This window comes from Balaenoptera physalus (genome assembly GCF_965194825.1).
Source record: "Balaenoptera physalus genome assembly, chromosome: 15".
Lineage (NCBI taxonomy): Eukaryota > Metazoa > Chordata > Mammalia > Artiodactyla > Balaenopteridae > Balaenoptera > Balaenoptera physalus.
Genome location: NC_138894.1, coordinates 27,151,617 through 27,177,570, shown reverse-complemented (window position 1 = coordinate 27,177,570; position 25,954 = coordinate 27,151,617). Strand labels below are relative to the sequence as shown.

The window sequence follows — 25,954 nt, the reverse complement described above, 5'->3', positions numbered from 1 at the left end:
TGCAAATGAAGCAACTGACAAAGGATTAATCTCCAATATTTACAAGCAGCTCATGCAGCTCAATATCAGAAAAACAAACAACCCAATCCACAAATGGGCAGAAGACCTAAATAGACATTTTTCCAAAGAAGATATACAGATTGCCAACAAACACATGAAAGGATGCTCAACATCACTAATCATTAGAGAAATGCAAATCAAAACAATAATTAGGTATCACCTCACACCAGTCAGAATGGCCATCATTAAAAAATCTACGAACAATAAATGCTGGAGAGGGTGTGGAGAAAAGGGAACCCTCTTGCACTTTTGGTGAGAATGTACGTTGATACATCACTCTGGAGAACAGTATGGAGGTTCCTTAAAAAATTAAAAATAGAACAACAATACGACCCAGCAATCCCACTACTTAGTATATACCCTGAGAAAACCACAATTCAAAAAGAGTCATGTACCACAATGTTCATTGCAGCTCTATTTAAAATAGCCAGTACATGGAATCAACCTAAGTGTCCATCAGCAGATGAATGGATAAAGAAGATGTGGCACATTTATACAATGGAATATGAGCCATATAAAGAAACGAAATTGAGTTATTTGTAGTGAGGTGGATGGACCTAAAGTCTGTCATACAGAGTGAAGTAAGTCAGAAAGAGAAAAACAAATACCGTATGCTGACACATATATATGGACTCTAAAAAAAAATAAAAATGGTTATGAAGAACCTAGAGGCTGGACATGAATCAAGATGCAGATGTAGAGAATGGACTTGAGGACATGGGGAGGAGGAAGGGTAAGCTGGGACAAAGTGAAAGAGGGACATTGACATATACACACTACCAAATGTAAAATAGATAACTAATGGGAAGCAGCCACATAGCACAGGGAGATCAACTTGGTGGTTTGTGACCACCTAGAGGGGTGGGATCGGGAGTGTGGGAGGGAGATGCAAAAGGGAGGGCATATGGGGTTATATGTATACGTATAGCTGATTCATTTTTTTATACAGCAGAAACTAACACAACATTGTAAAGCAATTATACTCCAGTAAAGATGCTAAAAAAAAAAAAAAGAATGAAGGAGAAATAAAGTATTCTCAAATGAAGGAAACCTAAGGAAATGTGTCATTGGCAGAACTACGCACGCACACATACTCACACTTACACACAAACACAAGCTAAAGGAAGTTTTCTAAACAAAAGGAAATGATAAAACAAGGTATTTTAGAATGTTAGGAAGAAAGAAAGAACACAGTAAGCAAAAATATGAATGAATACAATTGACTTTTTCCCTCCTTTAAGTTTTCTAAGTTATATTTGATGATTGAATTAAAAATGGAACCTGCCTGCTGTGTTGTGGTTCTAAATGTATGTAGAAGAAATATTTAAGGCAATCATATTGCCTCATATTAGAGGGTAAGATGGTGTAAAGAGAGGTCAGGCTCTATTATTCAAACAAACTGGTAAATAACAACACAAATAGACTGATATAAATTATCAATATACAACATAGTAGTTATAGGAACCACTATAGAATATATTCAAAGAGATATACTCAAAAACACTGTACACAAATATAAATAGAATTTTAAAAAATGTTTTATTAACCCTCAGAAAGGCATGTATGAAAAATAAATAAAAGAGATAACAGAAAACAAAAATACAATGACAGGCTTAATCCCTAACATATATATAATTACACTTAATGTAAATGTTCTAAATATGCCAGTTAAAGGAAAAATACTGATGGAGAGGATTAAACATGGCCTAACTATACCCAGAAGAAATTTATTTCAAATATAATTATATAGGTAGGTTGAAAGCAAAAAGATGAAAAAATATATATCAATAGTAATTAGTAATCAACAACAACCTAAGAAAAACAGGAATAGCTATATTCATAATCAATAAAGTAAATATTAAAGCAAAATAAAATTACCAGTGACAGAGATGGGCATTACATACTGATAAAATGGTCAGCCAGTTAAGAAGACATAGTTATCCTAAATATGCATGCACCAAACAACAAAGCTAAAGAATGTGTGAAGCAAAAACTAATTGAACTAAAAGGAGAAATAGACAAACACACAGGTGTTGGAGACCTCAACACCCCTCTCTTAATAATTGACAGAACAACTAGACAGAAAATCAGCAATAATATAGAACTCAATAATACCATTAAACAACAGAATCTGAACAACATTTACAGAACACTGTATCCAACAACAGGAGAGTACACATTCTTTTCAAGTGTCACTAGACCATATAATAACATATATATTCCCAGAACTATATTTTGGGACTTAAGGAGAGACAACATCAAAGTTAAAATAATTGAACTCAATAACAGACATAAAGAGAAAACTACCAAACACTGGGAACCAAACAACACTTCTTTTTTGTTTGTTTGTTTTTTGTTTTTTGTTTTCAGGATTTTTTTTAATTGCTTTACAATGGTGTGTTAGTTTCTGCTTTATAACAAAGTGAATCAGTTATACATATACCTATGTACCCATATCTCTTCCTCTTGCATCCCCCTCCCTCCCACCCTCCATATCCCACCCCTCTAGGTGGTCACAAAGAACAGAGATGATCTCCCTTCGCTATGTGGTTGCTTCCCACTAGCTATCTATTTTACATTTGGTAGTGTATATATGTCCATGCCACTCTCTCTCTTTGTCCCATCTTACCCTTCCCCCTCCCCATGTCCTCAAGTCCATCCTCTAGTAAGTCTATGTCTTTATTCCCATCTTGCCACTAGGTTCTTCATGACCTTTTTTTTTTTTTTCCCCTTAGATTCCATATATATGTGGTAGCATACTGTATATGTTTTTCTCTTTCTGACTTACTTCACTCTGTATGACAGACTCTAACTCCATCCACCTCATTACAAATACCTCCATTTCATTTCTTTTTATGGCTGAGTAATATTCCATTGTATATATATGCCATATCTTCTTTATCCATTCATCCGATGATGGACACTTAGGTTGCTTCCATGTCCTGGCTATTGGAAATAGAGTTGCAATGAATATTTTGGTACATGACTCTTCTTGAATTATGGTTGTCTCAGGGTTTAGACCCAGTAGTGGGATTGATGGGTCGTATAGTAGTTCTATTTTTAGTTTTTTAAGGAACCTCCGTACTGTTCTCCATAGCGGCTGTATCAATTTACATTCCCACCAACAGTGCAAGAGTGTTCCCTTTTCCCCACACCCTCTCCAGCATTTATTGTTTCTAGATTTTTTGATGATGGCCATTCTGACGGATGTGAGATGATATCTCATTGTAGCTTTGATTTGCATTTCTCTAATGATTAATGATGTTGAGCATTCTTTCATGTGTTTGTTGGCAATCTGTATTTCTTCTTTGGAAAAATGTCTATTTAGGTCTTCTGCCCATTTTTGGATTGGGTTGTTTGATTTTTTGTTATTGAGCTGTATGAACTGCTTGTAAATCTTGGAGATTAATCCTTTGTCAGTTGCTTCATTTGCAAATATTTTCTCCCATTCTGAAGGTTGTCTTTTGGTCTTGTTTATGGTTTCCTTTGCTGTGCAAAAGCTTTTAAGTTTCATTAGGTCCCATTTGTTTATTTTTGTTTCTATTTCCATTTCTCTAGGAGCTGGGTCAACAAGGATATTGCTGTGATTTATGTCATACACTGTTCTGCCTATGTTTTCCTCTAGGAGTTTGATAGTGTCTGGCCTTATATTTAAATCTTTAATCCATTTTGAGTTTATTTTTGTGTATGGTGTTAGGGAGTGTTCTAATTTCATACTTTTACATGTACCTGTCCAGTTTTCCCAGCACCACTTATTGAAGAGGCTGTCTTTTCTCCATTGTATATGCTTGCCTCCTTTATCAAAGATAAGGTGACCATGTGTGTGTGGGTTTATCTCTAGGTTTTCTATCCTTTTCCATTGATCTATGTTTCTCTTTCTGTGCCAGTACTATACTGTCTTGATTACTGTAGCTTTGTAGTATAGTCTGAAGTCAGGGAGCCTGATTCCTCCAGCTCCATTTTTCATTCTCAAGATTGCTTTGGCTGTTCAGGGTCTTTTGTGTTTCCATACAAATTGTGAAATTTTTTGTTCTAGTTCTGTGAAAAATGCCAGTGGTATTTTGATAGGGATTGCATTGAATCTGTAGATTGCTTTGGGTTGTATAGTCATTTTCACAATGTTGATTCTTACAATCCAAGAACATGGCATATCTCTCCATCTATTTGTATCAACTTTAATTTTTTTCATCAGTTTCTTATAATTTTCTGCATACAGGTCTTTTGTCTCCTTAGGTAGGTTTATTCCTAGATATTTTATTCATTTTGTTGCAGTGGTAAATGGGAGTGTTTTCTTAATTTCACTTTCAGATTTTTCATCATTAGTGTATAGGAATGCAAGAGATTTCTGTGCATAAATTTTGTATCCTGCTACTTTACCAAATTCATTGATTAGCTCTAATAGTTTTCTGGTAGCAGCTTTAGCGTTCTCTATGTATACTATCATTTCATCTGCAAACAGTGACAGCTTTACTTCTTCTTTTCTGATTTGGATTCCTTTTATTTCTTTTTCTTCTGATTGCTGTGGCTAACACCTCCAAAACTATGTTGAATAATAGTGGTGAGAGTGGGCAACCTTGTCTTGTTCCTGATCTTAGTGGAAATAGTTTCAGTTTTTCACCATTGAGGACAATGTTCGCTGTGGGTTTGTCATATATGTCCTTTATTATGTTGAGGATATTTCCCTCTATGCCTACTTTCTGCAGGGCCTTTATCATAAATCAGTGTTGAATTTTGTTGAAAGTTTTCTCTGCATCTATTGAGATGATCATATGGTTTTTCTCCTTCAATTTGTTAATATGGTGTATCACATTGATTGATTTGTGTATATTGAAGAATCGATGCCTTCCTGGAATAAACCCCGCTTGATCATGGTGTATGATCCTTTTAATGTGCTGTTCGATTCTGTTTGCTAGTATTTTGTTGAGGATTTTTGCATCTATGTTCATCAGTGATACTGGCCTGTAGTATTCTTTCTTTGTGGCATCTTTGTCTGGTTTTGGTATCAGGGTGATGGTGGCCTCGTAGAATGATTTGGAGAGTGTTCCTCCCTCTGCAATAGTTTGGAAGAGTTTGAGAAGGATAGGTGTTAGCTCTTCCCTAAATGTTTGATAGAATTCTCCTGTAAAGCCATCTGGTCCTGGGCTTTTGTTTGTTGGAAGATTTTTAATCACAGTTTCAATTTCAGTGCTTGTGATTGGTCTGTTCATATTTTCTATTTCTTCCTAGTTCAGTCTTGGCAGATTGTGCATTTCTAAGAATTTGTCCATTTCTTCCAGGTTGTCCATTTTATTGGCATAGAGTTGCTTGTAGTAATCTCTCATGATTGTTTGTATTTCTGCTGTGTCTGTTGTTACTTCTCTGTTTTCATTTCTAATTCTATTGATTTGAGTGCTCTCCCATTTTTCTTGATGAGTCTGGCTAATGGTCTATCAATTTTGTTTATCTTCTCAAAGAACCAGCTTTTAGCTTTATTGATCTTTGCTATTGTTTCCTTCATTTCTTTTTCATTTATTTCTGATCTGATCTTTATGATTTCTTTCCTTCTGCTAACTTTGGTGTTTTTTTTGTTCTTCTTTCTCTAATTGCTTTAGGTGCAAGGTTAGGTTGTTGATTCGAGATGCTTCCTGTTTCTTGAGGTAGGCTTGTACTACTATAAACTTCCCTCTTAGAACTTCTTTTGCTGCATCCCATAAGTTTTGCTTCATTGTGTCTCCATTGTCATTTGATTCTAGGTATTTTTTGATTTCCCCTTTGATTTCTTCAGTGATCACTTCGTTATTAAGTAGTGTATTGTTTAGCCTCCATGTGTTTGTATTTCTTACAGATCTTTTCCTGTAATTGATATCTAGTCTCATAGCATTGTGGTCAGAAAAGATAATTGATACGATTTCAATTTTCTTAAATTTACCAAGGCTTGATTTGTGACCCAAGATATGATCTATCCTGGAGAATGTTCCATGAGCACTTGAGAAAAATGTGTATTCTGATGTTTTTGGGTGGAAAGCCCTATAAATATCAATTAAGCCCATCTTGTTTAATGTATCATTTAAAGCTTGTGTTTCCTTATTTATTTTCATTTTGGATGATCTGTCCATTGGTGAAATTGGGGTGTTAAATTCCCCTATTATGATTGTGTTACTGTCGATTTCCCCTTTTATGGCTGTAAATATTTGCCTTATGTATTGAGGTGCTCCTATGTTGGGTGCATAGATATTTACAATTCTTATACCTTCTTCTTAGATTGATCCTTTGATATTTATATAGTGTTCTTCTTTGTCTCTTGTAATAGTCTTTATTTTAAAGTCTATTTTGTCTGATATGAGAATTGCTACTCCAGCTTTCCTTTGATTTCCATTTGCATGGAATATCTTTTTCCATCCCCTCACTTTCAGTCTGTATGTGTCCCTAGGTCTGAAGTGGGTCTCTTTTAGACAGCATATATATGGGTCTTGTTTTTGTATCCATTCAGCCATTCTGAGTCTTTTGGTGGGAGCATTTAATCCATTTACATTCAAGGTAATTATAGATATGTATGTTCCTATTCCCATTTTCTTAAATGTTTTGGGTTGGTTACTGTAGGTGTTTTCCTTCTCTTGTGTTTCTTGCCTAGAGAAGTTCCTTTAGCATTTGTTGTAAAGCTGGTTTGGTGGTGCTGAACTCTCTCAGCTTTTGCTTCTCTGTAAAGGTTTTTATTTCTCCATCATATCTGAATGAGATCCTTGCTGGGTAGAGTAATCTTGGTTGTAGGTTTTTCTCCTTCATCACTTTAAGTATATCCTGCCACTCCCTTCTGGCTTTGCAGAGTTTCTGCTGAAAGATCAGCTGTTAACCTTATGGGGACTCCCTTGTGTGTTATTTGTTGTTTTTCCCTTGCTGGTTTTAATATGTTTTCTTTATATTTAATTTTTGACAGTTTGATTAATATGTGTCTTGGCATGTTTCTCCTTGGATTTATCCTGTATGGGACTCTCTGAGCTTCCAGGACTTGCTTAACTATTTCCTTTCCCATATTAGGGAAGTTTTCAACTATAATCTCTTCAAATATTTTCTCAGTCCCTTTCTTTTTCTCTTCTTCTTCTGGGACCCCTATAATTTGAATGTTGGTGCATTTAATGTTGTTCCAGAAGTCTCTGAGACTGACCTCAGTTCTTTTCATTCTTTTTTCTTTATCCTGCTCTGCAGTAGTTATTTCCACCATTTTATCTTCCAGGTCACTTATCCGTTCTTCTGCCTCAGTTATTCTGCTATTGATCCCATCTAGAGTATTTTTAATTTCATTTATTGTGCTTTTCATCATTGCTTGGTTCCTCTTTAGTTCTTCTACGTCCTTGTTAAATCTTTCTTGCATTTCGTCTATTCTATTTCCAAGATTTTGGATCATCCTTACTATCATTATTTTGAATTCTTTTTCAGGTAGACTACCTATTTCCTCTTCATTTTTTAGGTCTGGTATGTTTTGACCCTGCTCCTTCATCTGCTGTGTGTTTTTCTGTCTTCTCATTTTGCTTATCTTACTGTGTTTGGGGTCTCCTTTTCACTGGCTGCAGGTTCGTAGTTCCCGTTCTTTTTGGTATCTGTCCCCAGGGGCTAAGGTTTGTTCAGTGGGTTGTGTAGGCTTCCTGGTGGAGGGGACTAGTGCCTGTGTTCTGGTGGATGAGGCTGGATCTTGTCATTCTGGTGGGCACCTCCACATCTGGTGGTGTGTTTTGGGGTGTCTGTGGCCTTATTATGATTTTAGGCAGCCTCTCTGCTAATGGATGGGGCTGTGTTCCTGTCTTGCTAGTTGTTTGGCATAGGGTGTCCAGCACTGTAGCTTGCTGGTCATTGAGTGAAGCTGGGTCTTGATGTTGAGATGGAGATCTCTGAGAGATTTTCACCATTTGGTATTATGTGGAGCTGGGAGGTCTCTTGTGGACCAGTGTCCTGAAGTTGGCTCTGCAACCTCAGAGGCACAGCCTTGATGCCTGGCTGGAGTAACAAGAGCCTTTCATCCACATGGCTCAGAATAAAAAAAAAAAAATAGAAAGAAAGATAGAAGATAAAATAAAATAAAATTAAGTAAGATAAAATAAAATAAAGTTATTAAAATAAAAAATATTATTAAGAAAGAAAAACTCTTTACGTAAAAAAAAAAGAAAGGACTGATCGAACCCTAGGACAAATGGTGAAAGCAAAGCTATACAGACAAAATCTCACACAGAAGCATACACATACACACTCACAAAAATAGGAAAAGGGGAAAAAATTATATATCCTGCTCCCAAAGTTCACCTCCTCAATTTGGGATGTTTCGTTGTCTATTCAGGTATTCAACGGATGCAGGTACATCAAGTTGTTTGTGGATCTTTAATCCGCTGCTTCTGAGGCTGCTGGGAGAAATTTTCCTTTCTCTTCTTTGTTTGTACAGCTCCTTGGGTTCAGCTTTGGATTTTGACCCGCCTCTGTGTGTGGGTCGCCTGAGGGCGTCTGTTCCCGCTCAGACAGGATGGGGTTAAAGGAGCAGCTGCTTCGGGGGCTCCAGTTCACTCAGGCCGGGGGGAGGGAGGGGTACGGATGCGGGGAGAGCCTGCGGCGGCAGAGGCCGGCATGACATTGCAGCAGCCTGAGGTGTGCCTTGCGTTCTCCCGGGGAAGTTGTCCCTGGATCACAGGAACCCTGGCAGTGGCAGGCTGCACAGGCTCCCGAGAGGGGTGGTGTGGATAGTAACCTATGGTTACACACAGGCTTCTTGGTGGTGGCAGCAGCATCCTTAGCATCTCATGCCCGTTTCTGGGGTCTGTGCTGATAGCCACGGCTCACGCCAGTCTCTGGAGCTCGTTTAGACAGTGCTCTTAATCCCCTCTCTTCGCGCACCAGGAAACAAAGAAGAAAGAAATTCTCTTGCCTGTTTGGCAGCTCCAGACCTTTGCCCAGACTCCCACCCGGCTAGCTGTGGTGCACTAGCCCCTTCAGGCTGTGTTCACACCGCCAACCTCAGTCCTCTCCCTGCAATCTGACTGAAGCCCAAGCCTCAGCTCCCAGCACCCGCCCACTCTGGCGGGTGAGGAGACAAGCCTCTCTGGCTGGTGAGTGCTAGTTGGCACTGATCCTCCATGCGGGAATCTGTCTGCTTTGCCCTCTGCACCCTGTTGCTGTGCTCTTCTCCATGGCCCCGAAGCTTCCTCCCTCTGCCACCCACAGTCTCCGCCCACAAAGGGGCTTCCTAGTGTGTGGAAACCTGTCCTCCTTCACAGCTCCCTCCCACTGGTGCAGGTTCCATCCCTATTCTTTTGTCTCTGTTATTTCTTTTTTCTTTTGCCCTACCCAGGTACGTGGGGAGTTTCTTGCCTTTTGGGAGGTCTGACGTCTTCTGCCAGCATTCAGTGTGTGTTCTATAGGAGCAGTTCCACGTGTAGATGTATTTCTGATGTATCTGTGGGGAGGAAGGTGATCTCCGCATCTTACTCTTCCACCATCTTCCACTAATTCCCCAAACAACATTTCTAAATAATTCATGGGTCAAAGATGAAATGTCAAGGGAAACATATATATATACATAAATGAAAATTTATATATATACAAATGAAAATACAACATATAAAAAATTGTGGGATACATCTAGAGCAGTGCTAAGAGGGAAATTTATAGCATTAAGTACATACAATACAAAAAAACAATAGACTCACAACAATAATTTAAGTTCTACATCAAGAACATAGAAAAAAAAACAAAAGCAAACAGAAGGAAGGAAATAAAGATTATGAATCAATGAAACTGTAAAGGAAAACTGCAAGAAAATAAAGAGTGTTTTCTTTGGAAAGATTGACAAAATATACGAATATCTAGTAAGACTGACAAGAAAAAAGAGAGGACAGAAATGTTCAATAACAGGAATAAAATAAAGGATATCATTACAAATCCTGAAGACATCAAAATAAGGAAATAATATAAACAAATCTATACACATAAATTTGACAACTTAGATGAAATGAACAATTTCTTTAAAACAATAAACCACCACAACTCGTTCATTATGAAATAGATAAATTGAGAAACCTTATTAAGGATATTAAATTTGTAATATAAAATTTCCCATGAAAGAAATTCCTAGGCCCTGAAGATTTCACTGAACAATTCTACCAAATATAAAGAGAAAAACAAACAAGCAGACAAACAAAACACAACACCAATTCAACACGATCTCCTCTTAAAAATGGAATTTATTTTATGAAGCTACTATTCCCCTGATTCCAAAACTAGATGACAGTATAAAACAAGGAAACCAATGAACAACATCTTTCATAAATATAGGTGCATAAATCCTTAACAGAATATGGGCAAACAGAATTATACACACATACATACCTTGTGGCAATAAGGATTTATAGCAGGGATGTATGGTCACTTTAATATTTGAAAGGTAATGTAATCCAATCATATTGAGAAGCTAAAGAAAAAAGTAGCATGATCATATCAATGCAGAAAAAAGCATTTAAGAAAATTCAGCACCCATTCATGATAAAAATTTTTGGAAAATTAGGAATGAAAGAGAACCTCAATTTGTACAAGACTATGTACAAAGACTTCTACAAAGCCTATCTACAAGACTACAATTTGTTAAAGACTATCTAAAGAAGGCTACATCTAGCATTATACTTATGGTGAAAGACTGAATGCATTCTCTCTAAGACTGGGAACAAGACAAGGATGTTCACTTTCACCACTGTTACTCAACATAATGCTGGAATTTCTACCAATGCAATAAGACAAAAAAAGCAAATAGATTGTATAAAGTTTGTATACATACAGGCATACAGATTGTAAAGGAAGAGATAAAACTGTCCCTATTGCAGATGACATGACTGTCTACATAGAAAATACCAAGGGATCTACAAAAATAACTCACTTTACTACTGAGTTCAGGAGCATCACTAAGTATAATATAAAGATACAAAAATAAATATTTCTATATACTAGTAGTTAACGTGTTGGCAGTGAACTTAAAAAGGCAATCATTTCCCTTTTGACTATCTTCGTTTCATTCCTCTACCCTCCACTTACCACCTCCAGTAACCACAAATCTGATCTTTTTTTCTATGAGTTTGTTAATTTGTTTTGAATTCCAGATATAAGTGAGATCATAATGTATTTGTTTTTAATCTGTCTGGCTTATCTCACTTAGCATAATGCCCTCAAGGTCCACCTAAGTTGTCACAATGGCAAGATTTCCTTCTTTTTATGGCCAAATAATATTCCATTTTTACTGAATAGTATTCCATTCCATTATATATAAATCTAATACCAGAAGTGGAATTTCTTGGTCATATAGTAGTTTTGTTTTTCAATTTCTGAGAAAACTCCATAATGTTTTCCATAGTGGCTGTACCAATTTACAATCCCACCAACAGTGTACTAGTATTCCCTTTTCTCCACATCCTCACCAACACTTATTTCTTGTCTTCTTGATAATACAAGTCATAACAGGTGTGAAGTGATATCCCATTGTGGCTTCAACTTGCATTTCCCTGATTACTAGTGATGTTGAATATCCTTTCATGTACCTACTGGAAATTTAAATTTCTTCTTTGGAGAAATGTCATTCCCAGGTCCTTTGCCTATTTATTTATTTATTTATTTATTTATTTAAAAGTTTTTTTTGATGTGGACCATTTTTAAAGTCTTTACTGAATTTGTTGCAATATTGCTTTTGTTTTATGTTTTGGTCTTTTGGCCACAAGTCATGTGGGATCTTAGATCTCTGACCAGGGATCTAACCCACACCCCCTGCATTGGAAGGCAAAGTCTTAACCACTGGACCACCAAGGAAGTCCCTGCTTATTTTTAAAATTGGATTATTTATTTTTTTGTTATTGAGTTTTATGAGTTTCTTATATAGTTTGTATATTAATTCCTTTGCAAATATTTTCAGATATCTGATATATGATTTGCAAATATTTTCTTCCATTCTATAGGTTGCTTTTTCATTTTGTTGATCATAACTTTTGTTATGCAGGAGCTTCTACAATATTATCCATCAATTCAATTTCTAGGTATATATCCAAAGGAAACAAAATCACTGTGTCAAAGAGATATCTGCTCCACCATGCTCATCACAGCATTATTTACAATACCCAGGCATAGAAATAACCTACATGTCCACTGACAGATAAATGGGTAAAGAAAATGTGGAGGCAGGGACACATTATATATGTAAGGAAATACTATTCAACCATTAAAAATGAAGGAAATCCTGTCATTTGTGACAACATGGATGAACCTTGAAGACATTATGTTTAGTGAAATAAGTCAGATAGAGAAAGATAAATAGTGCATGATCTCACTTGAGTAAAATTGAAAAGAGAAAACAAAAAAACTTGTAGAAAAAGATAACAGATTTGTGGTTATAAGAGGTGATAGGTGTTGGGTGGGAGTATTGAATGAAGGTGTTCAAAAGGTACAAACTTCTAGTTATAAGATAAATAAGGACATGACTCACCAACATGGTGGAGGAATAGGAGGATGTGGGGTTCATCTCTCTCCACAAATACATCAAGAATACATCTACAGTTAGAACAATTCTCACAGAACACCAGCTGAACACTAGCAGAAGACCTTGGACACCAGAAAGACAAGAAAGATCCCTGCATAACTAGGTAGGACAAAATAAAGAAGGGGAAAAAAAGAGGAGAAGAGGCAGGATGGGATCTGTGCCCTGGGGGTGAGCTGAAGCAGAAGAGAGGCTCCTACATCTGGGGAAGCCCCCTCACTGACTGGCAAAGTAGTTGGGACAGAAGGGGAGCTTCTGAGGCTGTTGGAGGAGGGTGAAATGGCCAGTCTGTAGCAGACAGGATAGAGTGAGACCTTCACAGATGGTCCAAGCCACAGTCCTGTCCACCCCAGACTGGGACATGTGTCTGCTGGTGCTCATGGGGGCTGAGAGCTGGAATGTGGGGATTGGAGAGCAAACCCAGGGGGAAGACTGCTGTTGGCTGCAAGGAGACATCTTGAGGGGAAGGGAGGGAAGAAATTCGTAACCAGGAATGCTTGTGGAGGAAACCCAGATTGCCACAGAAGCAAGGTGCCACTGTTGAGTGATGCACAGGGGTGGAGCCGCCTTTGAAGCCTCTCTCTCCACATGTCGGGGCCCCTGCCCCACCAGGTGCTAAAAAACGCCCCCTCCAGGGCTGACCTTTTCACGCCTGCAGCCAGGCACAAAGAAAAGTCCCCAACAAGGCTGACTTTCTCATGCTCACCACCAGGTGCTAGGGCCGGATTGATAATGCCCGTGTCCTCTGGCTTTCCCATGCGCCTGTTGCCACCAGGGCCCCCATGACCCAGGCAGTCCTCCATGCCCTGTCCTCACTGGGGCAGACCCGAGTGCTCCAGGGCAGCCTCAGGAGCAGACTCCTGTGGGTGGTCCACATGCAGTGATGAGGCTAAAATCACTGCTGAGCCCCAGGGGCAGGGTGACTAAGGAAGAGGAACAGAATTCTCCCTGCACAGCTGAACAAGCCACAGATAAATCCCCATGATCAGCTTGGTAAACCCTGCATCTATGGAATATCTGAATAGACAATGAGTGTTCCCACAAATGAAACCTGTCTAGCTCTAGCAGCTGTGGACTTTGGGGATTAGTACATGCAGGAGTTGAGCCAGGTCAGAGTCTGAGCTGCTTCCACAGTGCCCACCGGGGGAATGAGACCTACCTAGAGGTTTTGGAGGGCCTCCTGGGGAGGTGGAGGTTGGCTGTGACTCATGGTGTGGGCAAGGACACTGACAGCTGACACCCCAGGAAAATATAATTATTAGTATTTTTCTTATGTTTTGTTATGTTCTGTTGTTGTTGTTTAATTATTATTTGTTTTTATTTTCATTTAGATTTTAAAAATTGTTGTTATATATATATTTCTATTTGTACATTACTTTTTCTGTTCTGTGTTTTTTCCTTGTTTTCTTTTTTCTTTGTTCTATTTTTTTATATCTTTTTTCCTTTGTTCTATTTATCTTTTTTATCTTTTTTCTTATCATTTTCACGTGTTTCTTTTGTTTGCTTTTTCCTTCAGTTTGTATTCTGCTTTTGTTTTGTTTTTTATTTTTGTCACTTTTATTTTTAATTGTTTGATTTCATTTTGGGGTTCTTTTGTTTGTCTGGTTGTTTTCTTGTTTTATGTTTTCCCTGTTTTTGTTTTTGTTTCTTTTTTTTGTATGTGTGTACTTCTTTGTTTTTTTTGGGTTTTGTGTGGTTCTGCTTCTACCATCTGTATGGGGTTTTGTCTGTCCGTTCATTGCTTGTTCTTAATTGTTGTTGCTGTTTGCTTGTTTTTGTCTTTGCTATTTGTCTTGGGATTTTTTGCCTGTTTGTTTTCATTTGTTTTCTTCTCACCCTTTCTTTCTTTTTTTTTTTTTCTTTTTTCTTCTCTCTTATTGCCAAGCAATATGGCTTGCAGGGTCTTGGTTCCCAGGGCAGGGGTTGGGCCTAAGCCTCTGGGGAGGGAGCACGAGTCTATGATGCTGGAACACCAGAGAATTCCTGGTCCCAGGGAATATTAAATGGCGAGAGTTCTTCCAGAGGTCTCCATCCCAACTCCAAGACCCAGCTCCACCCAAGTGCCTACAAGCTCCAGTGCAGAATGCCCCATGACAAACAACAAGCAAGACAGAAACACAAACCCACCTATCAGCAGACAAGCTGCCTAAAATCATACTAAGCCCACAAACACCTCAAAACACACCACCTTATACTGCCCTGCCCATCAGAAGGACAAGATCCAGCTCCAGCCCCCAGAACAAGTCCTTACTACCAGGAAGCCAACACAAGCCACTGGACCATCTTAATCCACTAGGGGCAGAACCCTAAAGCAAGAGGAACTACGACCCTGCAGCCTGTGGAAAGGAGACCTCAAACACAGTAAGACAAAATGAGAAGACAGAGAAATAAGTTGCAGATGAAGGAGCAAGATAAAAACCAAAAGAACAAATAAATGAAGAGGAATAGGTAAGCTGCCTGAAAAAAAATTCAGAGAAATGATAGTAAAGATGATCCAAAATATCGGAAATGGAATGGAGATAATAAAATAAATGTTTAACAAGGACCTAGAAGAACTAAAGAACAAACAAACTGTGATGAACAATACAATAACTGAAATTAAAAATACGCTAGAAGGAATCAATAGTGGAATAACTGAGGCAGAAGAACAGATAAGTGAGCTGGAAGATAGAGTGATGGAAATAACTGCTGCAGAATACAATAAAGAAAAAAGAATGAAAGAATTGAGGACAGTCTTAGAGACATCTGGGACAATATTAAGTGCACCAACATTCAAATTATAGAGGTCCCAGAAGAAGAAGAGAAAGAAAGTGTCTGAGATAATATTTGAAGAGATTATAGTCAAAAAATTACCTAACATGGGAAAGGAAATACTCAAACAAGTCCAGGAAGCGCAGAGACTCTCATAGAGGATGAACCCAAGGGGAAACATGCCAAGACACATTTTAATCAAACTAACAAAAATTAAATACAAAGAAAAATTATTAAAAGCAGCAAGGGAAAAACAACAAATAATATACAAGGGAATCCCCATAAGGTTAACAGCTGATCTTTCGGCAGAAACTCTGTACGCCAGAAGAGAGAGACAGGATATATTTAGAGTGATGAAAGGGAAAAACCTCCAACCAAGATTACTCTACTCAGCAACGATCTCACTCAGATTTGATGGAGAAACGAAAAGCTTTACAGACAAGCAAAAAATAAGAGAATTTAGCACAATGACACCAGCTTTACAACAACTGCTAAAAGATCTTGTCTAGGATGGAAACACAAGAGAAGGAAAAGACATACAAAAACTAGCCCCAAACAATTAAGGAAACAGTAATAGGAACTTACATATAAATAATTACCTTAAATGTAAATGGATTAAATGTTCCAACTAAATGACACAGATTGGCTGAGTGGACAAAAAACAAGACCCATATGTATGTTGTCTACAAGAGACCAACTTCAGACCGAGGGACACCTACAGACTGAAAGTGAGGGGATGGAAAAAGATAATCCATACAAGTGGAAATCAAAAGAAAACAGGAGTAGCAATTCTCATATCAGACAAAATAGACTTTAAAATAAAGACTATTACAAGAGACAAAGAAGGACACTATATAATGATCAAGGGATCAATCCAAGAAGAAGATATAACAATTGTAAATATTTATGCACCCAACATAGGAGCACCTCAATACATAAGGCAAATGCTAACAGCCATAAAAGGGGAAATCGACAGTAACAAAATAATAGTAGGGGACTTTAACACCCCAGTTTCACCAATGGACAGATCATCCAAAATGAAAATAAATAGGCAAACACAAGCTTTAAATGATACATTAAATAAGATGAATTTAATTGATATTTATAGGACATTCCATCCAAAAACAACAGAATACACTTTCTTCTCAAGTGCTCATGGAACATTCTCCAGGATAGATCATATCTTGTGTCACAAATCAAGCCTTCGTAAACTTAAGAAAATTGAAATTGTATCAATTATCTTTTCTTACCACAATGTTAGGAGATTAGATACCAATTACAGGAAAAAAACTGTAAAAAACACAAACACATGGAAGCTAAACAATACACTACTAAATAACCAAGAGATCATTGAAAAAATCAAAGAGGAAATCAAAAAATACCTAGAAACATATGACAATGAAAACACAATGACCCAAAACCTATGAGATGCAGCAAAAGCAGTTCTAAGAGGGAAGTTTAGAGCAATACAATCCTAACTCAAGAAACAAGAAACATCTCGAATAAACAACCTAACCTTACACCTAAAGCAATTAGAGAAAGAAGAACAAAAACCTCACAAAGTTAGCCAAAGGAGAGAAATCATAAAGATCAGATGAGAAATAAGTGAAAAGGAAATGAAGGAAGCAATAGCAAAGATCAATAAAACTAAAAGCTGGTTCTTTGAGAAGATAAACAAAATTGATAAACCATTAGCCAGACTCATCAAGAAAAAAAGGGAGAAGACTCAGATCAAAGAATTAGAAATGAAAAAGGAGAACAAACAACTGACACTGCAGAAATACAAAGGATCATGAGAGATTACTACAAGCAAATATATGTCAATAAAATGGACAACCTGGAGGAAATGGACAAATTCTTAGAAAAGCACAATATTCCGAGACTGAACCAGGAAGAAATAGAAAATATAAAAAGAATAATTACAAGCACCAAAATTGAAACTGTGATTAAAAATCTTCCAACAAACAAAATCCCAGGACCAGATGGTTTCACAGGCAAATTCTATCAAACATTTACAGGAGAGGTAACACTTACCTTTCTCAAACTCTTCCAAAATAAAGCAGAGAGGAAAACTCCCAAACTCATTCTACGAGGCCACTATTACTCTGATACCAAAACCAGACAAAGATGTTACAAAAAAAGAAAACTACAAGCCAATATCACTGATGAACATAGATGCAAAAATCCATAACAAAATACTAGCAAACAGAATCCAACAGCACGTTAAAAGGATCATACAGCATGGTCAAGTGGGGTTTATCCCAGGAATGCAAGGGATTCTTCAGTATATACAAATCAGTCAATGTGATAAACCATATTAACAAATTAAAGGATAAAAACCACATGATAATCTCAATAGATGCAGAAAAAGCATTTGACAAAATTCAACACCCATTTATGATAAAAACTCTCCAGACAGTAGGTATAGCGGGAACTTATCTCAACATAATAAAAGCCATATATGACAAACCCACAGCTAACATCGTTCTAAATGGTAAAAAAAAAAAAAAGGAAATCATTTCCCCAAAGATCAGGAACAAGACAAGGTTGCCCACTCCCACCACTATTATTCAACATAGTTTTGGAACTTTTAGCCACAGCAATCAGAGAAGAAAAAGAAATAAAATGAACCCGAATAGGAAAAGAAGTAAAACTGTCACTGTTTGCACATGACATGATACTTTACATAGAGAATCCTAAAGATGTTACCAGAAATCTACTAGAGCTAATCAATGAATTTAGTAAAGTAGCAGGTACAAAATTAATGCAGAGAAATCTCTTGCATTTCTATACACCAGTGATGAAAAATCTGAAAGAGAAATTAAGGAAACACTTCCATTTACCATTGCAACCAAAAGAATAAAATACCTAGGAAAAAACCTACCTAAGGAGACAAAAGACCTGCATGCAGAAAACTATAAGATCCTGAGGAAAGAAATTAAAGATGATACAAACAGAAGGAGAGATATACCCTGTACTTGGATTGGAAGATCAACATTGTGAAAATCTCTCTACTACCCAAAGCAATCTACAGATTCAATGCAATCCCTAACAAACTACCAGTGGCAATTTCCACAAAACTAGAACAAAAAATTTCACAGTTTTTATGGAAACACAAAAGACACCAAATAGCTAAAGCAATCTTGAGAAAGAAAAATGGAGCTGGAGGAATCAGGCTTTCTGAATTCAGACAGTACTACAAAGCTACAATAATCAAGACTGTATGGTACTGGCACAAAAACAGAATTACAGAAAAATGGAACAGTATAGGAAGCCCAGAGATATACCCACTCACATATGGTCACCTTATCTTTGATAAAGGAGGCAAGAATATACAATGGAGGAAAGACAGCCTCCTCAATAAGTGGTGCTGGGAAAACTGGACAGGTACATGTAAAAGAATGAAATTAGAACACTTCCTAACACTATACACAAAAATAAACTCAAAATGGATTAAAGACCTAAATGTAAGGCCAGACACTATCAAACTCTTAGAGGAAAACATAGGCAGAACACTGTCTGACATAAATCACAGCAAGATCGTTTTTGAACCACCTTCTAGAGAAATGGAAATAAAAACAAAAATAAACAAATAGGATCTAATAAAAGCTTTTGCAAAGCAAAGGAAACCATAAACAAGATGAAAAGACAACCCTCAGAATGGGCGAAAATATTTGCAACGAAGCAACTGACAAAAGATTAATCTCTAAAATATACAAGCAGCTTATGGAGCTCAATATCAAAAAAAAAAACAAAAAAACAACAACCCAATCCAAAAATGGGCAGAAGACCTAAATAGACATTACTCCAAGGAAGATAAACAGATTGCCAACAAACACATGAAAGGATGTTCAAGATCTCTAATCATTAGAGAAATGCAAATCAAAGCTACAATATGGTATCACCTCACACCAGTCAAAATGGCCATCATCAAAAAACATACAGACAATAAATGCTGTAGAGGGTGTGAAGGGAAGGGAAGCCTCCTACACCTTTGGTGGGAATGTAAATTGATACAGCCACTGTGGAGAACAGGATGGAGGTTCCTTAAAAAACTAAAAATAGAAGTACCATACGACCTAGCAATACCACTACTGTGCATATACCCTGAGGAAACCATAATTCAAAAAGAGTCATGTATCACAATATTCATTGAAGCATTATTTATAATAACCACGACATGGAAGTAACCTAAGTGTCCATCGACAGATGAATGGATAAAGAAGATGTGGCACGTATATACAATGGAATATTACTCAGCCAAAAAAGAAATGAAATTGAGTCATTTGTAGTGAGGTGGATGGACATAGAATCTGTCATACAGAGTGAAGTAAGTCAGAAAGAGAAAAACAAATACCATATCCTAACACATATATATGGAATCTAAAAAAAAAAAAAAAAAAAGTTCTGAAGATCCTAGCGGCAGTACAGAAATAAAGCCGCAGATGTAGAGAGTGGACTTAAGGACACAGAGATGGGGAAGGGTAACCTGGGATGAAGTGAGAGAGTGGCATTGACATATATACACTATCAAATGTAAAATAGATAGCTAGTGGGAAGCAGCCTCTTAGCACAGGGAGATGGGCTTGGTGCTTTGTGACCACATAAAGGGGTGATATTTGGAGAATGGGAGGGAGATGCAAGAGGGAGGGGATATTGGGATATATGTACAAGTATAGCTGATTCTCTTTGTTATACAGCAGCAACTAATACAACAATGCAAAGCAGTTATACTCCAATAAAGATGTTAAAAAAAATTTTTTTTTTGCAACAAATAGAAGTCCAAGACCAGTTTGCTTCACAGGTGAATTGTCTCAAACATTTAGAGACAAGTTAACACCCATCCTTCTCAAACTCTTCCAAAATATTACAGAAAGAGGAACACTCCCAAACTCATTCTACTATGCCACCATCACCCTGATACCAAAACCAGACAAAGATATCACAACAATCGAAAATTACAGGCCAATATCACTGATGAACATAGACGCAAAAATCCTCAACAATATACTAGCAAAGCTAATCCGACAACACATTGAAAAGATCATACACCATGATAAAGTGAGATTTATCCTAGAGATCCAAAGATTCTTCAATATGCGCAAATCAATCAATGTGATACATCATATTAACAAATTGAAGAATAAAAAGCATATGATCATCTCAATAGACGCAGATAAAGCTTTTGGCAATATTCAACCCTGATTTATGATAAAAACTCTCCAGAAAGTGGGCATAGAGGGAACCTACCTCAATATAATAAAGGCCATATATGACAAACCCACAGCAAACGTTATTCTCAATGGTGAAAAACTGAAAGCATTTCCACTAACGTCAGGAACAAGCCAAGAATGTCCACTCTCACCACTACTATTCAACATAGTTTTGGAAGTCCTAGCCATGGCAATCAGAGAAGGAAAAAAAAGGAAAGGGTTGCGAATTGTCAAAGAAGAAGTAAAAGTGTCAATGTTTTCAGATAACATGATACTATATGTAGAAAATCCTAAAGATGCCACCAGAAATCTACTAGAGCAAATCAATGAATTTAGTAAAGTTGCAGTATACAAAATTAATGCACAGAAATCTCTTGCATTCCTATACACTAACAATAAAAGAGCAGAAAGAGAAATTAAGGAAACAATCACATTCACCATTGAAACAAAAACAATAAAATACCTAGGAATAAGCCTACTTAAGGAGGCAATAGATCTGTATTCAGACAACTATAAGATACTGATGAAGGAAGTCAATGATGACACAAACTGATGGACAGATATACCATGTTCCTGGATTCAAAGAATCAATATTGTGAAAATGACTATACTACACAAAGCAATCTACAGATTCAATGAAATCCCTTTCAAATTACCAATGTCATTTTTCACAGAACTAGAATAAAGAATTTTACAATTTGTATAGAAACACAAAAGAACTCGAATAGCAAAAGCAATCTTGAGAAACAGAAATGGAGCTGGAGGAATCAGGCTCCCTGACTTCAGACTATACTACAAAGTTAAAGTAATCAAGACAGTATGGTACTGGCACAAAAGCAGAAATATAGATCAATGGTATAGTGTAGAAAGCCCAGAGATAATCCCATGTACCTACAGTCACCTAATCTATGACAAAGGAGGCCAGGATATACAATTGGAGCAAAGATAGCCTCTTCAATAAGTGGTGCTGGGAAAACTGGACAGGTACATGTAAAAGAATTAAATTAGAACACTCCCTAACACCATACACAAAAATAAACTCAAAATGGATTAAAGATCTAAATAAATATAAAACCAGACACTGTAAAACTGTTAGAGGAAAACATAGGCAGAACACTCTTTGACATAAATCACAGCAAGATTGTTTTTGACCCACCTCCTTGAGCAATGAGAATAAAAACAAAAATAAACAAATGGGACCTAATGAAACTTAAAAGCTTTGGAGAGCAAAGGAAACTATAAACAAGACAAAAAGACAACTTTCAGGATGGGAGAATATATTTGCAAATGAAGCAACTGACAAAGGATTAATCTTCAATATATACAAACAGCTCATGCAGCTCAGTATCAAAAAGCAAACAACCCAGTGAAAAATGGGCAGAAGACCTAAGTAGACATTTCTCCAAAGAAGACATACAGATGGCCAACAAACACATGAAAAGATGCTCATATCATTAATTATTAGAGAAATTCAAATCAAAACTACAATGAAGTATCATCTCACCCCAATCAGAATGGCCATCAATAAAAAATCTATGAAAAATAAATGCTGGAGAGGGTGTGGAGAAAAGGGAACCTTCATTCATTGTCATTGGGAATGCAAATTGATACAGCCACTATGGAGAACAGCATGGAGATTCCTTAAAAAACTAAAAATATAACTAACATATGACACAGCAACCCCACTACAGGCCATATACCCAGAGAAAACCATAATTCGAAAAGACACATGCATCCCCATGTTCACTGCAGAACTATTTACAATAGCCAGGACATCGAAGCAACCTAAATGACCATCAACAGTGGAATGGATAAAGAAGATGTGGGACATGCATACAATGGAATATTACTCAGCCATATAAAAGGAATGAAATTGGGTCAATTATAGAGACATGGGTGGACCTAGAGACTGTCATACAGAGTGAAGTAAGTCAAAAAGAGAAAAAAAAAATATCATATATTAACACATATGTGGAATCTGAAAAAATTGGTATAGACACTCTTATTTACAAAGGAGATAGACGTAGTGACACAGATGTAGAGGCACAGACGTAGAGAATAAACTTATAGATACCAAGCAGGAACAGGGGAGAGGGTGGGATGAATTGGGAGATGGGAATTGACATATATACACTACTGGTACTATGTATAAAATAGATAACTAATGAAAACCTACTGTATAGCACAGGGAACTCTACTCAATGCTCTGTGGTGACCTAAATGAGAAGGAAATCCAAAAAAGAGGGGATATATGTATACATATAGCTGATTCACTTTGCTGTACATTACAAACTAATGCAACATCGTAAAGCAGATATACTCCAATAAAAAATAAATTATAAAAATAAGGACTGGGATATAATGGATAACATGATGACTATAATTAACACTGCTGTAGGGTATGTTTAAAAGTTGCTAAGTGATAAGTTTTAAAAGTACCTATCACAAGGAAAAAAACATTTTTTGTAAATGTATGAGGTGATGGATATTAACTAAGTTTACTATGGTAATCATTTCACACTACCATATGTAAGTCAAGTCATTATGCTGTACACCTTAAACTTATATGTGCTGTATGTCAATTATATCTCAAAACAAAAATATAGTGAGAAAAATGCAATCATTTAAAAATGAAAGTAATACTTAGGTGTAAGTCTGTCAAAACATTTTTGGATTTGCATGCTGAAAACTACAAAATGTTGATAAAGTAATTTAAAGATCTATATAAATGGGGAGACATAATTTGTTCATGGATTAGAAGAACTAATATAGTAAAGATATCAATTCTTTTGAGATTAATATCCATGTTTAAGGCAATTCTTATAACCTGCCAAGCAAAATATTTTGCAGGTACAGACAAGATTATTCTAAAATTTATAGGTAAAGTCAAAAGTACTATAATAGCTAACAATTTTGAAAGAGGAGATTAAAGTGGGAAGAATGAGTCTACCTAATTTCAAGACATTATATAGCTAGTGTAATCAAGACTGTATGAAATTGGTGAAAGGATAGACATATAAATGAATGGAATGGAACAGAGAAGCCAGTAAACAGACCTAAGTCACTTTTTGATGAAAGTGTAAAAGAAATTCAATGGAAAAAGAATAGTCTTTTCAAAAAATAGTGCTGGAATAATTGGACAACCATATGCAAAAAGATTAAAAAAAACAAAAACAACTTAAGCCTCAAAACTTATGTAGAAATTAATTCAAACTAGGTCATGGGTTTAAATGTAAAATTCAAAATAATAAAATATTTAGAAAAAAATAGAGTATCTTTCTGATTAATGATTAGCAAAAGATTCTTTATTAAAATTGACACCAAAAACACATCCATTAAAAAAATTGATAAATTGAATGCTATTAAAATTGAAACCTTTTGCTCTGTGAAAGACAAGAAATGAGTGGATAAAATATTTGTGACTACATATCTGGCAAATAATTAGTATCCAGAATATATATAGAAATGTCAAAATTCAACAATTGGATTTTTTTGTTTTTGTTGAGACTTTTTCCTAATAGGTTTATATATGCATATATATTTTACTCTATATGTATGTGTGTATATATATATGTGTGTGTATATATATATATTTATATATAGTGTGTGTGTGTGTGTGTGTGTGTGTATATATATATTCTTTGTATTGCCCCAGTATGTTTGGTAGATGAAACACATAACACATTTACAATTACTGGGACATTTTTTTTTTCAATTCTGGAGTGTGAGGCATATTCCTTTGTGAATGATTATAAATATCTACTTGTGTATATATTTGTGTGCTTGTAAAAGGTTAGGGAGAGCTGAGTGTGTATGTATGCATCTGTGTGCATTGTGTGCATTGGTAAAACACTACAGTGACTCTGATTTACCCTAGAATATGTATCCCTTGTCAAAAAGTTGAGAAAAATTCATCTAGAGGGAAATATATACAGGGAAGCTTTTGGGAAAGGATTGGCCAGGCCACTCTGCCTGTTTTTTTTTTTTTTTTTTTTTTTTTTTTTTAATTTACTTATTTATTTTGGCTGTGCCGGGTCTTAGTTGCGGCACGAGAGAGCTTTGTTGTGGCATGCATGTGGGATCTGGTTCCCTGACCAGGGATTGAACCTGGATCCCCTGAACTAGGAGCACGGAGTCTTACCCACTGGACCACCAGGGATGTCCCTCACTCTGCCTGGTTTTATTTTAGGTCTTTACAAGCTAGCCTAAATAATCAGAATATTATTTCGTCACTGTAGCATGCATTCTCAATGATATCACCCCCAAAGAGGCAAAACTTGGTTCTTTAGGGTCAAAACATTCTTACTTGTTTTATGGATAAAGCACAATTACATATTCAGTACATAAACAGATGTACAGTATATCTGTTGCAAAAAAACATGTAATGGGGATGCCATTAGGTGAAAACAGGCTTTTTGAGATGTGTGATAAAAAGATTGAGAAACACTGTTCTATAGTAATAAACAAAATGAATTGATTCCCTTGCATATATTCATTTGCATCTGTTTTGGCAATAGGTGGCTGCTTAAGGATTTGTGAACACAATATGCAGACCTAATAAAATTTCATGAATCTTAGCTAAAACTTGGCCTAATATTTGAAAATTATATAGTGAATGTTGACTAACATAGGAACAAATAACCTTTACAAAATCCATAGTCAAAGTGATTAACCTCATGATTAAAATAGAAGGTCTTAAATCTTAGATGAGAAGGGGGGAAGGGAGAGACAGAATGAGATTTAAAAATGGGGAGATGCTGCGATGAGGAGTGGGCCCTGCTCACCGCAACTGGAGAGAGCCCTTGTGCAGAAACAAAGACCCAGCACAGCCATAAATAAATAAATAAATAAATTTTTTAAAAAAAGATCGGCAGCTTGAGCCATCTATAAAAAAAATAAAAAATAAAAAATAAAAATGGGGAGATGGACTTCCCTGGTGGCGTAGTAGTTAAGAATCCACCTGCCAATGCTGGGGACGTGGGTTCGAGCCCTGGTCCCGGAAGATCCACCATGCCATGGAGCAACTAAGCCTGCGTGCAACAACTACTGAAGACCGTGAACCTAGAGACCGTGCTCCGCAACAAGACAAGCCACCGCAATGAGAAGCCCGTGCACCACAACGAAAAGTAGCCCCCGTTCGCCGCAACTAGAGAAAGCCTGTGTGCAGCAATGAAGACCCAATGCAGCCAAAAATAAATAAATAAATAAATTTAAAAATAAAAAGGGGGAGAGAGAAAATTCAATTAAAACAGAGTTGGAGTCACTTTATTATACAGCAGAAACTAACACACCATTCTAAAGCATTATACTCCAATAAAGAAAAAAATAAATAGAGTAGGAGACCAGAAGGAGGTATTGTCATGCTCTGCAACAAAAGCAGAGTCCGAAAGAAGAAGAAAGATCT

General features: G+C 36.6%; 1 long non-coding RNA gene across 1 annotated transcript in view; it reads right to left on the bottom strand.

Annotated features, from left to right (window-relative positions):
* Positions 1–22,562, bottom strand: part of LOC309644419 — a 175,788-nt gene extending 153,226 nt beyond the window's left edge. Inside the window, exon 1 of the long non-coding RNA XR_014254414.1 lies at positions 16,467–22,562. This is a non-coding gene — a long non-coding RNA (uncharacterized lncRNA). The remainder of the gene's footprint in view (positions 1–16,466) is intronic.
* Positions 22,563–25,954: the final 3,392 nt, after the last annotated feature.